This window comes from Ischnura elegans, chromosome 1 (genome assembly GCF_921293095.1).
Source record: "Ischnura elegans chromosome 1, ioIscEleg1.1, whole genome shotgun sequence".
In the NCBI taxonomy this organism is placed as follows: Eukaryota; Metazoa; Arthropoda; class Insecta; order Odonata; family Coenagrionidae; genus Ischnura; species Ischnura elegans.
In genome coordinates, this window is record NC_060246.1 from 81,794,601 (window position 1) to 81,809,576 (window position 14,976).

Sequence of the window (14,976 nt, forward strand, 5' to 3'; positions counted from 1 at the left end):
CCTGGGTTAAATGAAATGATGTACTTCGTTTGGTGTTTTCTGACCTTTTTTATTCATTAACCTCGCTAGTTTTTCAAACAGCGGCACAAGTCGCTTCACGTTACCCCTAATGCTACAAGGAACTATGTACGCATCTATGCCGACCTTAGAGTACTGTCAATGCATTTGTTTGTGTAGCTCTTCCAAGAGGTCTCAATTCACCCCATTGCGTTGTCCCAAGGGATGGGCGAAGGCGACAGGTCCCCCAGGGAGAGAGATATCGTATGTGTCCGCCGAAGTTTGGGCTGAACAGGCGTGGCGTATTCTTTGTGTGAGAGAGGGTAGCTTGTGTATTTTTTATTCGGCAGGGCGTCGTCGCGGGGTGAGTGAGGGCAGATATATACCAGCCGTTTGCCTTAATCGCCGCTTCTCATGCTGGTCATGTGCTGGAATGCTTTATTTTTATCGATGGAGGTCTGTGGTTCCGGGCGACCCTCGACGCGCCACTGGCCCTGTTCATCCCGTGGCGGGAGTGCAGTTGATAAAAGTCGACCGGTCGTGTCTCAATCGATTAAGCAGCTCTTCATGTGGAGAATTTTTCTTTTACTCGTTTTATCCCTCATACCCTGACTAGGAATCTTAAAGGAGGACCAGCACTTTCCCCATCCTCTCCATTAACCACTTCCCTCGCGGGAGAGGAAATTTTTTTCTTTTTTTATATTTTCAAGTGGAAGAAGGTTTTTAGGATACGTTCACGTCATTTGCAGTCCTTACTCAGTCATGCTCCCACCTCTTACCTAGATTTTCGATATATTTCACGTGGTTCGAACTAGTTCATGAGAAACCCAACTACTGATTTTGTATTTCCTTTTAATTATGTAGCGGGATGGGTCCGCCATATGAGTTAAGAAATACCTCTTATTGTCAGTATATAAGCAATATATGCAATAGCCAGTACTTCAGAAAACCTGTCAACCTCATATAACCTTTCCATGGGCGAAGTAATTGTTGCGGACTCTCATATCGTTGTCGATTTTTCAAATGTTTCCTTTTTACTCCATTCTACCGAAGTAACTGTTGTGGCGCGAATAACGCCAGTTACTAGTTGACATCACTTGGGAATAATATATGACCAACTAGCGATTTATTTTGCGGTTGTCTGTTGAGTCATCCTCGTTTGCAATGGTTGTTCGTATGGTTTCCCTTAACTTGTATGTATCACCAGTGTATTCCTCCGTTTCATGCACGCTTTGAGTCATTATTGGGTTAGTTACTTATTACCTTTGGTGATTCACTGTAAACACATCAACTTACTCAGTGAATTTGCTTCATAACGGTAAAAATGAGTTGGTAGTTAGTTACCCCACTAATTACTTTATTTCGACGAAACCCGTTTTTTAGGGAACAACGAAATGCCTGATCATTACTCTTATCAATCGCTTAGCTTCGAAGTTACGTGGCTATCTGTGGTGGTCCCGTACTTCCGTGGAGTATCTAGCACGTGTCTGTCCGTTGGCCGGGAGTTTCATAATCAATTGTTCGACCCTTCCGCCGAGTGTGCCTCTTAGGCAGGCTATAATGGACCCCGATCTCTCTCTCAGGGCCGCTCGTCGCGGTTCGCTCTTCTTATTATTCTCCCGTGCCCAGCCTCCTTCACTTGGGGAAGGGCAGATAAATCTCCGGGCGTCAGCAACAGGTCGCCACGATCGCTTTTCCTTTCAATTTATTATCGCGTCTTAAGCATAGCGGATGCGGTGCTAGCCGATAGGGAATTAAGAGGATGCATCACCCTCGCTTGAACAATCGTTTTCGTAATGTTTTGCCCTTATTATATTTTCTTGAAATTTTCTGGCTATGCGTAGTAAACCCTTGTGAACGTTTTTTACTCAAACTTTCAAATTTTCCTTTCAAAATTATTTTCTCTTGTGTACATTTTTTATATTTTTGATGCAAAAAATGGTTGAAATGAGTGAACTCTGTCCACTTTGAAATTTTCAAGATCATAACGTTCGTTAAAACGAGTAGTAAGTCTTCAGTAAAGGCAAAATGTGACCGCTCGAGCGATCTTTCTTCGTGACGTATCACTCTTTAAAAGCTTTTTTCATGTTATTGAAATTTAATGGGTACAGAAAATGGACCCTAGTCAATATTTGCCTATATCTCGAATGTGAAAATTTTAACCCTATACTTCCCCAATGGTAACTTAAGACCATATTTTAGAGGCAGAAAAATGCTGATGACGACCCACAACGCGTAACCTGAAAATTTCATGACGATCAAGTAAGCTTAAAATGAGTAATATTTCTACAGAAATGAGGAAAATTCGTATTACATTTTAAAATGTCTTGAGGAAAGGATGCGTCGGCGTAATGTAAGTCACTGTTCATCCGTACCCCCTTCCCAAGCATTGCATCGCGTTTCCTTTCGCGGGAATGCGTCTCCTTGCCATTTTTCTCTGTGCTGTGTATATTTTGCGCACGTCCACGTGAGTTTGAATAACCCCCTCTACTTGCCGCTTTCTCATTCTACAGTTCGTCATCGTGCAGCGAATACACGATTTTGCCTCTGCAGTTGCTCAATCTGCGTTGACTGCGGTGACTCGGGCGTCTCGTGTTGACTTTAGTACGGTTTTTTTATCCTATCCTCCAGAAAGAGGAGTGTTATTTGTCTCGTGCTTCTTGCGATAGCCGAGCACGTCGTGCGAAGCGCCTTGTTTTCCTGCTCACCGCACCGCGAGACACGGAGGCATGAGCGCGTGCAACCTTTTGCCGCTCTGCCACGCAAGCCTCCGCGCCTCTTTAAGGTCTGAGCCAAGCGTGGGATTCTCTCGTACGTCTACCTTAATTACATATTTTGTACTTGGCCTAACCTCGATACTCCCTCGGTACGTGGTGGTTATTTGGTGGCATGTTTATTCAAGCTGAATCGGGAGGCGGCGGAACTGACTGGCTCGTGGGCGTTAATAATGCAATTATTCGCTTGGCTGACAGGTATAGCACGCGCTTGGATGTCTAGTTCTACTTAGCCAACCATTTCATTTCCTGTTAATGGTGGTGATGCAGTTTTCTTACTTGGTCAGTGTCGGGTTATTTTCCATTATCTCGCTACTTCTTTTCAATCTCTTACAAAAAATTCCTCGCTTGGAAGGATTGAGATATTATGAAACCTTATCGCATAATAAACATGTAATATGGGAGTGCTTTGTGAATAAATATTGCTTTCTGCTCCTCTGAAATTCTTAAATTGCCCTAACATGTTTAGTGAGCCCACTTTTAAATATGAATGGCCATATTAGGTTGTCCTCATTATTTTTTTATCATTGAGTAGTTGTTGTCCTGAAAGAAAGTGATATGTTGATCATTCCCCCTTGATCTCTTCAGTTTATGGATTTTCTCAGAGCAATATGTTGTATTATTAGGATGGTGTCATAATTATTTCAACCTCTGCTCGCGTTTGTGATATTTCATGCGTGATTCCGTATCAAGTTTTGCGTACTCTATGTTGTAAATATTTTCCTCTTAAATATTTTTCGGAAAGGTGCTTTTTCTTCATTTCAATCAATCTAAAACTGACCCTCTGATTTTGGACATAAAAGTAAATAATGGATGTTTGGTTACATGGGAGGACGAAAGAAAAGCCTACGTCTGTCATAAAAGTATTTTTTTCAATGTATGTTATATGTACGTGCCATTATTTTCCGCGTGCGTGAAAAAGCCTTCTTTTCCGCATTTTTATTATTCTCTGTCTTTTACTACATCTTTTTCAGACTTGGTCATTGCTAATGATCCTATTTCCGTATTTGTCGAGGTATAAAATTCTTCATTTGCTTCAAGATAAAGTTCTGACTCAACCCATGCCATTTCCGCCTTCCAATGAACATCTGGCTTAGGTAATATAGTATTGAGGTGGAAAGATGATTACGAATTAGATCGTGAGTTTGTGTTAAGATGTTGATTTTAAAAATGGATTCTTGTTTTTTAGTTAACCTTTCAAACGGTGTGTACCACTTTATTACGATTTTTCCTAGATTACGGGTAGTAAATTTTAATATTTCTTGTATGGCTCGGAGTTATAATGTTAAACGTCATACGGTTGGATTGAATTGCGTTTAAAATGTGTTGTAAAAGGTCTGCGTACCACATTTTAATTAATGGGACAGAATTAAAAGTACTAAATGCTTATACAAAATTATCAGAATCGCGTTAATATTCTGTGTCACATTATTCTTCGCTGTATTTCAGGTATTCGTTTTGTTTGTCTTCGATCTTTGGAATATCATCGCGCCATTTCATAATGGTTAAAAGTTTCCCCCTGAGCGCAGTAATACTCTGTCTTTACTATGCACTCCTGCAGCGTCTCCGAGTCCGTCTGGCCATGCTCCAACTTTTGGACCGAAAGCCAGACTGTCGCCAAGGTCGTAGATATGCTAATTTGGATCTTTTTTTTTTACTTACGCCTTACGACATTACCTTTTTGTTTGAAGTGTGTGATTTCTATTTCAGTGCCGTAAACACTGGTCAAAAATAACTCCTTTCCCCCCACTCTCACGGAGTCCCTCGCGTCTCCTGCTAAAAAGGGCTCTTATTTGCGAAACATTTCATATGAGTTTGGTAATTTTCGGACGGGAAGACATTGAAAGGAAGGTGCTCTTTACAAATCTTAGGAAATTATATCCATTGCGGAAACCTCGGTGCTGTAATAAAAGATTCAGATAAGGGTTTATAGGCACTGTTTCCACTCGTACGTATTTGAAATCGACTGCCTCGTTTAGATGAGCATTGGTTGAAATCCAGATATGACGGCTACCGGGTAAGAAATCATCCACGTGAGGAGAGAGCATCCTGCTCCATTTTTACGTTCGTTGAACTCTTGGAAAGCGAGATATGAAGCTTCCCTTGTCTGAAGTGAGGAGTCGTTAATTTCATTGCCTCGATTTTTTTCTCCACTAGAAAAAATGTACATAGTACGGTTTTGTGCATCTCTGAAAAGTATGCGGCCTAGTATTTTGTAGCGATTTTGGTTAACTCTTCGAGTGGCACTGGCAGAGAGTGTTTGGCGGCCGATGGTGGAAGTTTATTGAAATTTGTCATTTTTACCGGGAATCTTTTGGTTCGAATTAAACGTTAAGCCTTTCTTAAAAGTTTTTGGCGTAGCTTTTTGAATTACCAGCTTAAAAATCTTGTAGCTATAGGCACCGTAAAAGTAGTTCGAACTCGGTAAATAAATATATTTTTATTTAAGGTTGTACGTGCGAAAGCTGCATAAGGTGTCTTTAATATTTCCTATCTGTGAGGTATTGTAGAGTCGCTCCTTAGTTTGAAGTGAAAATTGGAAAATAATTTAACACTATATGACGAAAATAGTTTTAGATTTTGTTTAATTTTGTAGCCGGTGCTGCGTTAACCCCATAATTTGTGTATTCCGGTGTCGTTGGTGTGCAAACTCTGTCCGCTCTGCTTCGTGTGCGCTCAGGCTGATTTCGTATTGTAATTTGGAAAAGGTCTGGTTCCTATTATGTTGAATTTGCGAGTATCATTCGTCATCTAATCATTTTTTTTAAAGGTAATTGAAATTTTGAATTTATTACTTCTTTTTAGTTACTCCTCACAAGTCATTTAACTGCTGGATAGCACTGTAGGCTAATCATCAGAAACTGCAGAAGATTATGTGGAGCAGCTCCCACGAAGAAGGAAATGGCTTCTGCTAGAGAAGTATGTCGTCTGCGCGTGCATGCCATCCAGCATTCACTCCGGAAGGGCAACAATCTGCCGCTCTTAAAAAAACTGGAGCAAAAAAAAAAATACAGCGCGACGAGATGCTGTGTGTCGGGCTCATAATTATGCGCTAAAGATCGTTCCCTTCTAGCTTTAATTTTTACAGCCTCCTCCCTGTGTGTTGCAGATTTTCTCCCGACTAGCCGTTTTTCTTTTTAAAAACCATTTTTCACGTGCTCTGCTCGGATCCACCCCGATTTCCGACATGGCGCCAGTCTTCTTCTCTCACTTGTCGGCAATAGCCGAGGCACGAAGTGGCACGCGCTTCCGCCATGTTCGTGCGTGCGTCCTCACGCGATCCCTGGGTGGGTGTCGACGCCTCCGACTCATTTCCGTCTCCCGTTGGCGCGGGCGGGGGCCTGCACGGCGCAGAACCCACTTCCCCACGTTTATACGCGCCTCATCTTCTCCCCCTATTCCATTAAAGTAGTTCACTTCTCCCTTCATTTACATCCCTCTTTTCCTCCATCGTTTGCGAGGTCGGTTCGCGACCTAGAGGTCCAAAACGAATACTTTTACCTTGTGTACATGGAAGATAATGTTTTGTCGTCGAGGACGAAATACATCCAGCTTGAATATCACAAGTTCAGGGTACGGGGGTCAGTTCCATTCCCTGGGCCATCTCACACCGCAAGAATTTTTATTTGATGATGTACTAAGAGATGCAAAACGAATACTTTTACCTTATGTATATTTTAGATAGTGTTTTGTCCTCTTACACGTAATACATCGAGCTTGCTTCCTTACTTACTCAGTGAATCAACCTTTAGGGCATGTCTGATTAGGTGAGGGTAGAATTCACCCCAGACTTTGCCACAAGCGTGTGAACATCACACGTTCAGGGTAGGGGGGTCAGTTCTATTCCCTGGCCACCTGACACTGCAAGGACTTTTGTTTTGTGATGTCGTAAGGCTTCACCCGGAATTTGAACCCAGGAACCTTCGATCAGCAGCCAAAGTGCTCTACCCTCTAGGCTGCTATGATCGTAACATCGTGATTAAAAAGTTAAATAGGCCGCTCAGAACGAGGATAATACGTTCGTTTGTTTTTTTGTTTACGAATACTTTGTCCAGCCATATGAACCGAGCATGACGCCAATCTCACGTAACTAACGTGATTTGACTTCAATTACAACATTTATTTCCTGAGAACTCAAAATGTATTACGGTGACGTGGCTACATTTTATTTTTATATAGTGATTTGTGGTACGACGAACATTTTGTTAGTTTTTGTCAAAATGACGTATTTAGCAGTAACTAATGATTTTACTTCACCCAGAAATCTACTGCCTGTGTTAATTGCGGAGTTTTAGCAGCCGCTCTTGTCAATTGTAGCGGGGTAAGCCTGTTTTTTTTTCGTAACAGTGTGTCGATGAAGTACAGTGAGAGGATTATATTTTGAAATGTTCATGAAAATGACATGCATCTCGCACTTATCTTCTTTCTTAAAGTGGTTCACTTCGCCCTTCTCTTTTAAACCCATTTTTTCCTCCCCGTTAATGAGTCACCTCTCGGGTAGCAAGTTTCCATAAGTTTCCGGCGCTGTTTTTTTTTTTCGTTTTTAATTTTTTCCCACCTCCCCGTTATTAAAAATTTCCCCAGGTCGGCGCCTGTGACGTATTTTCCTCGCCCTCTCCGTTTTTCCCCCTTTCCGACGGCTGCTTTGCATATCCATTGCGTGATATTTCCCCTCTTTTCTTTGTTTCCCTCCAAAAATGTCTCGCGTTGGATGGTTGCGGATTTATTACACTTGTTGAGCATAATATTCCGGGTGTTTATATGATCCCTCGTGCGGAGCTTTTTTCCCGCCGCGATTTATTAAAAAAGCTTATCCCATAAAATTACATGAATGAAAGAAGGATGTGTGTTTACCTTTTATGTTACGCGTTCGTGCGTCGTGTGACTGTCATTATATCAGTTTGAATTACGTTATTCCTACTACTTCCAAGAATTGTTTACCTATTAATTGAAGATAATGCAAATAGTCTTTACATCTAATGTATACTTTTCCAGGCATTATTTCATGTTATATCTGAAATTTTTATTTTTATTCTAAAAAAAGCAATATTTTTTTATTTATGTCTTACTCTTTGGTATTGGTGGTCATTTATTGAAGTGATCCATATCTGTAGCAGCTTTTTTTCTGAAAAATGGGTTCGTTTTTTAATAAATATAATTTATATACTTGACGCTAATAATCGAAGAGGTTTTTCGAAAGTGTAATTGTTGTGAAAATTTATCCGTTCCTCTTAAAATTTTTATGAATTGCTATAAATCGTATTTTTTCAGCATGGTATTTCGTCTGAAATATATTTCTATCCCTACGAAATTTGAAACCTTATCCTAGCGTATGAAAAGTTAGTTTCTTGGAAGAAATTATCGTGATTCATTAAAATTATTTGTTTGCTTAAGATGTTAAAGGAAACTTTTATCGTGGGGCGAGCAAATCAAAATATATGTGGCTTATTCGATACAGTCTGAATTAAGCTGTCTGTTAAAATTGAATTTCATGAATAAAAAATCACATTAAGGTCCTTTGATACCAAGTCTTCCTATTATTTGGGTTAGTTCTAACTGTGGGAGATTAGAGTGAATCAAAGATCTTGAGGTCAAGGTTACCTCACTGAAGAAATCTCTAGGAAATGATAATAAGCCTTTATCTTAGATTTTGAAACTATTTCCATGTGTGTCATGGTGTGCTGTTTTGTCGGCCGTTCTTCTCCTCTGTGCAATCTAACACGTATTTCTTCTTTGGAGAAATCAATATGAAGTCAGATTGAATCGTCGTGGAATAATAAGAACATTATCCTGTGATTCTCTAAGATTTTTGCATCGCACAGAGAATCCAAACCCAGCGAGGTATTTATTGTGTCCATTCCCTTGAAAATCGGATATTTTGTGAATTTTTCCTGTTTGTCGAAATTTTATGTCGTTACTATTTTTTTGTACGTCGTCATGCTCCCCAACCAGGAACTTTTGAATGTTGAGCATGAGAGACAGTTTCTTTGTTTTCCTCACGAGTTTCACGTTCTCTCTTTCTCGCTGTTGCAGTGATGATTGTTCCCTTGAATGGCTAATGTGCGGGTCCTGAGAATGTTTTCGGTGCCTGAGAACTTTGACATCATCAAGCACTTCCGAGTCCGAGACTTCCTGTCACACGATGTTGTCCGACCTAGCGTGTTTTGTCCATCTCCCCGCCTTTCCGTTTCCGTGTTTTTTTGGCCATATGTATCATCGCGGGGCTCAACTTTAAATTAATTGATTACCGCTGTTCGTCTTTGTTCGCGGCTGTGGGCGGTGATTAACTCTTTCTTGTTGAAGACCCATTGAGCTTTATGGCACCTTTATTTTTTGTACACCCGTGGAGTGTATGTCGTCATCCTCTGCATTGTAGTTCACTACTCATCGTGCGAGGACTAGTTCTCTTCTCTTTTTCCACTCATGGACGTTAATTCACAGCTTGTCTCTCGTCGTGTGAGGATTGCCCTCGTGACCCGGGCGATGAAGGGCGGAAAGATAAAAATGACCGCCGCCTCAAAGGGGAGCAGATGTTTGTCGGCTGATGTGTGCCAGCCTAGCATTCCAGGGTTTATCTGTCTCTATGGACATCGGGGCCGACGCAGTGTAGCGCTGTTTGTAGAGCCATTGGGGATGTCGTGTGTTCTAGGAGTTGTCCTTTATAGTTAGTGGAGGTGCTTTGTGCTCTTTGGTGCTTTCCTTTGGGGTCGAGTGTCAAGCTTGTGTTCAGAGCCCCGCAAAAGATGAACTTTGCATTCGCTGTCTTAACAGTGTCCTTGTTGAAACAGTGGTGACGTATATAATGACGGTTGGGTGTTCCCGCTGTTTATATTTCCAAATGCCGCAAACGGAATTTAATTTAATTTCGAAAACGCTGCGAATCAAGAACAAAGCGCGGGATATGACCAAAGTTGATAATTATGTATTCAGGTTTGTTTCCGATTGTTGACAGTCGTCCTCTCAGACGCCCCTCTTGTTTTATCAAATAATAGATGTGACAAAGATGGAATTGGCAAATAATAAAATATTATGATATTCAAAGATTAATAATTAAAGATTTTATCCTTAGTTTTGAAAGCGCAATTTGTTGATACTGTTGTATCGTTTCGCCTTCCGTCGGGAAGTTTTCGTTACGTTCACTTCTCCTTGTAGCTCTTCAGTTCAATTTAGACGAGATTTCAATAGTGAATGTTGATCAATACCTTGCTGGAATAAATTGCTCTGTGGAAGAGACTAGACAAACACACGACTTGCCTTTTTGACCCACGATTTCCGCATCGAGTGATGCAATGCCTCTTGAAGCTTGTGCATACTGACCGCCTTATCTGTGCAGCTTATCGTTAACTCCATGCATGCTCCGAAGAAGTCGGAAACTCGGAGTGTCGTATAGTGGAATACTGATAAGTGGTAAGTAAATGCATACAGCACGACGTATTGTGCATCGCTTGTTTTCGGAAATTCTGTCCTGTTTTTCCTCACACTGGCGTATGTTATTGGATTCATCTTTCATCCTTATGACAGTTGTCGAATTCATGTCTTCCTTCCTTTGAGTAATGATGTTTATTACGTCAACGCTTCTAGTATTAAATCGAAGCTACTGTTTAGATTCTCATCAAACGCTGCAGATACTTTAATCCTACTTTATGCTCCTCATATCTTGAATCTGGAAATAGTTTGCGATATCAATTACTGTTGGTACATAACCTTTGAAATCATCTGTTGTAGAGAAATTCGTTGCATTTCTCTCCATAGACTTCTTTTAATTAGGGTCTTATATGATGGGGTAAAGTTCATGTATAAATCATTTGTTATAGTGTGCCGCCTTTTCTGTACATAACCCACCAATTCATTTGTTTCCGAGTCAATACGTCAGTCTGCGTCAATTTAAAGAGGGAAACATTCTTCGGAATTGCCTTTGTGCTTCAGGGAATGCGTGTCAACTTAAAATCGTAACCCAACGCGCTTTCTAAACGTCCTATGTATACAAACACTGTTTAAAGAAACTAGTTTCTCTTGTTTCTAAATCGCTGCTATTTACGAAGGAAGTAGGAACTTACTCGCTTGCCGTCTGCAACGGCTGCAATTCCGTAACGTTGTTTTTGCGAACGGTGTTCTAGGGATGGTGATATGTGTGCGAGATGTTTGCCGGGGCCTCGGAGATGGGTTTTGCGGAGGTTGTGGTCGTTGGGTTTAATACGGCGGACGCAAGGGTTATCAGTTTAAAGAGGCGGTCAGAAGGTGGGTCCGGAGCGTCGTTATCTTTCCCTCATGCCTCTCCGGAGATCCGCCTCATTGAGCTCCAAGCCTCTCTCCTATGGCTGTGGTTTCTTCCCTCCATGCTCTGTAAGCTATTGCGTTCGCGTGATGACACCCCCGCTACTTAAGCGACCATTGCTGTCACTGGTTTCTCGCCTCAAGAGCGAGTTTGTCTCCGGGTAAATATATATACATTCAACTATATATTGGGCTGTAGGTGACTACGCTGCAACATAAAGCTGCGACAGCATGTCCAGCACTCTGAAAAGCATGGAAGGCGGTGGACTATCAGGAAAAATAGTTTTCTCTGGAAATTTTAAGGAAATATCGAATTGACTGGATTTTCTGTGGTTTCAACATGAAAAAATAAGAATGGAAGCAAAGTACCCTTTTTGTTAAATTGCCCTTGGTCTGATATTATTTGACCTGGGAACCCGCGGAAACTTCTCCTTGCTCTAGCTCCTCGTGCACTCTCGATTCGAGTTTCTTTGGGTTCGGCTCCTCCCGTCCCTTCACAGTGGTCCATCTCCCCCAATCGCCTTTCATCAGCGCGCCTCATCTCTGCTGCCGAGGGTCGCCGCCTCAGACCGTGACTCCCAGCCATTAGCACCCCTCTTTCCCTCTCCAAATCAAGACTGGCTCCCCGCGCTCGCAAGAACCTCTGCTCGTAGCATTCGGATCTCACGCCACTCACCGCCTTTCTCCCTTTTCTTTTTGGGAACTTAAAAACATCACTGTAAACGGCTGTCGGCTCATCGTCTGAAATAGGTAGATGGGAGGAGCGTGTAGCATGGAGCTTCCCAAGTATGGACTCGCTTATCCTCGCCGATGCTTATTGGTTCGGCGATTTGAAGATCGTGTCCGCTTGCTCGTTATCTTCCTTTTCCTCGTGATTCGTGACCAAGCTCGCCGTTTCGGGGGAATCGATTGGTTATTCCTTCCATATACTGCCGTTGCGTTCGAATTTCGCACAATCATGCGCCCATGTGGCGCCGTATTTTCACGGATCGTCTCGTGTGTTGCCTGGGGAGACAAATGGACAAGCGGGTTATCTCATGGGAGACACTTCATGCAATGGCGTGAGGTTTCGCGGAAATGGATGCGTTCGTCCCATATGGCTAGCCGTGCGGGCTGCCACCGGGTGATGTGACTTCGCGGAATATAATCTAAGGCATGATCGGTGGGGGTGTGATTTTCTTAGTACAGAAGGTAAACGTTCTCTAATGCATGAGAGTTGGAAAGTGGAAACCATTACTCTTATCTCATACTCGATACGAGAAATGTTAACAAGAAGGTAATATAGAACATCTTGTGCAGGATTCTTCCGTTCGAGTATTATTTCGTATTCGGCGACGTTTATTTCTTTTTTCGAAGTTTTAAATGCCTATTACATTGAAGAAACTTAACCGATAATGAAAAATTTCGAGTTGGATTATCTCTTGCGTAAGGGATGAAATTTGTTCTGTTGTGTTATTTTATAGTATGAACGTTTCTAAAGGCCTGTTTACACGGTACATTACCTCCTACTAGTCAATGTCTAAATGTATGAACGCGAGAATGAACACGAAAATGTACCGTGTAACCACTCAACTTGTACGAATGCATGTACGGAAAATAGAACCTGTTCTAATTTGGTTCAATCATTCGTACATGTTCCGTTCCGGTCCACAAAAATCATTTACGTAAACAGACATTAACATGTGCGTGTTAATGTATCGTGCAAACAGGCCTAAAGCCTCTTCCAATATTGTGCATTTTGGAAAGGAAATTTTTGGCCCTATAAATGCAGGCATACTGAATAATTTGGCGGTGATCGTATCCTTACGACTTGGTATTCATTGTGAGTTCATGGATGTTTTGATGTCGCTATTTCGGCCTCCTTGAAGTTTTCATCATCGTTCCGTGACTTTAAGCGACAAATCGTGAAGTATTTCACGCTCGCGGGCTCTCGAAATGTTTCTCTTCGGCCACCGAAGGAAGAGTGATGGTGAGGCGCCGCTCCGGAGGCAGCCAATCGGCTTTCTCAGATCCAGCGAGTGTGTTTTGTTTCCCGCCGCTTGTTCACACGGGTCGTTCCGGCCTTTTGGATTCGCCGCGACCTCTCGAAATTTATTAATCGCCGAGCATGGGTTTCTTGTGAGATCCCTTTTCTCCTCCCACCAGATCCAAGCCCATTCACATCCTCCCTCCTCCTTCCGCGCATAATTTTCTCGTAGGCTTCGCTGCTCTGCTGCCCGCAAGCACGTATAAAATATGTTGAAAAAAAGGAAGAAAGATGGACTCGTATTCTTCCTTCGAAGGTTCGCGTCTTTGCCGTTTTTTCTTCGTTGGTTACGGCTAGCATTGCGTGATTAGTTATTCTCACGAATATAAATACTGAATTTTCGTCGAGAAAGGACTCTGTATATGAGCGTGTGATTCCTCACCTCTTGTAGAGGTTCCTTATGTGTTCCCGGCCTCCCCCTTTTTTTACAGCATTTTCAAATTCAAGTTTTATCTTTTTATTGGAAAAATAACCCATTAAAGAGAAGAATGGCAACTTCGGTTTTCGTAAGATATCTTTGATTCTATAAGGATGTTTAAATATCAATTGCGTCCGATTTTAGTGCTTGTGTTAAACTTAAGTGGTAATCAAAGCGTTTCATGGTGTTGAAATCCTAAGATCGGTATACGGTAGCTCTCTATGTTTCCCTTTCGATAGTGGGTTACTACGGTTCCGTGATGTTCTTCCTCCTGTTTCATTTATAATCTATTCCAATTAATAACTTTTATCTAGATTTTCCTCATGGGAATTTTACTTCAATTTTTTCCTTTCATTTCATCTTCATAAGCTTAGGTGGTACTAAAGTAGTGCCAGATTGGCGGGTAGGCGGCGTTGAAATCGCCATGGCGTAACTTTGCAATGGCAGTGCGTCCGTCAATGCGTGGGATTCGGGATCGCCTTTGATGAGCTGTCGTTGAAAATTCAGTGTTCAAAATTCGTGGTTACTCTCTTCGTTGGGGAAGGATGTGGCTGGTTGGAATGTGACTAAAATCCGTGCGTGCGTTTTTGGAAGCACCGCTCGCCCCCCGACCGACCGGCGCATCGGAGGGAAAGGCGGCGGGTGTTGTGTTGAAAAAAGACGCTCCCCCTAGCTCCGCAATCCCCCCTTAACCTCTCCGAATGATTTATGTTGCTGATTTTTTTGCCTCGGGGAGATGATGCGTTAGAAACCGTTTGGACATGGATCCCATGTGGTGTCAGGCAAATTTAGAGGGAGTTCTGATCTGCGGGTGGCGAATGGCTCGTCTTTTAAGTAGTCTCTAATTGTTTTGGTATTCAAATTCTTGTCGCCCCTGAATCGATAATGTGTTCCGTCGGTTGGACATGCTCGCTCGAAATCTTCTGATAGCGGGAAGGATAGCTATCTAAGTTGGGCATCTGTGCGAAATTATCGAAACATATATGCGGCGTGTGGATGACGATGAATTAATATTTTTATTCTATGGCAAATCCAAGCAGTACTAAATAATAATTGTAACAGCGAACACACGGAAAATAACGTATTGTATTCATTATTTTCATCGTGTATATTCATTCCTATTATTTGATTCATATATTCAAATTGAAAGTTCGCATTTGCTCTTCGTGAAAACCTGAAATTTCCATTTTAACTTGCATGTAATCTTCTATTGAGCTTTATAATTTATTTCGTTTCCGATGAGCCAAATAGATGTCTTTCTCTATTCAGCAGCTCTTATCTGCTTATTTTGTGTTTAAAAACATTCCTTCATGACTTGCTGTTGACTCAGGTGAGGATAACATTTTTATTAGCCTACCTTTTTTATGGTTTGATTGCTTTTCTCCGTTCTCTAACTTTTAAACCAGCGCCTCTGTCTTAACTCCTAACCTAAAATTTGTTGATGTCTCCCACTTATAATCACACTCAAAGTTTTATATCTCAGTAAA

At 41.8% G+C, this 14,976-nt stretch overlaps 1 protein-coding gene across 1 annotated transcript in view; it reads left to right on the forward strand.

The window, feature by feature from the left end:
• Positions 1–14,976, forward strand: part of LOC124164506 (tyrosine-protein kinase Abl) — a 291,144-nt gene that overhangs the window by 186,173 nt on the left and 89,995 nt on the right. The gene's annotated exons all lie outside the window — the stretch shown is intronic.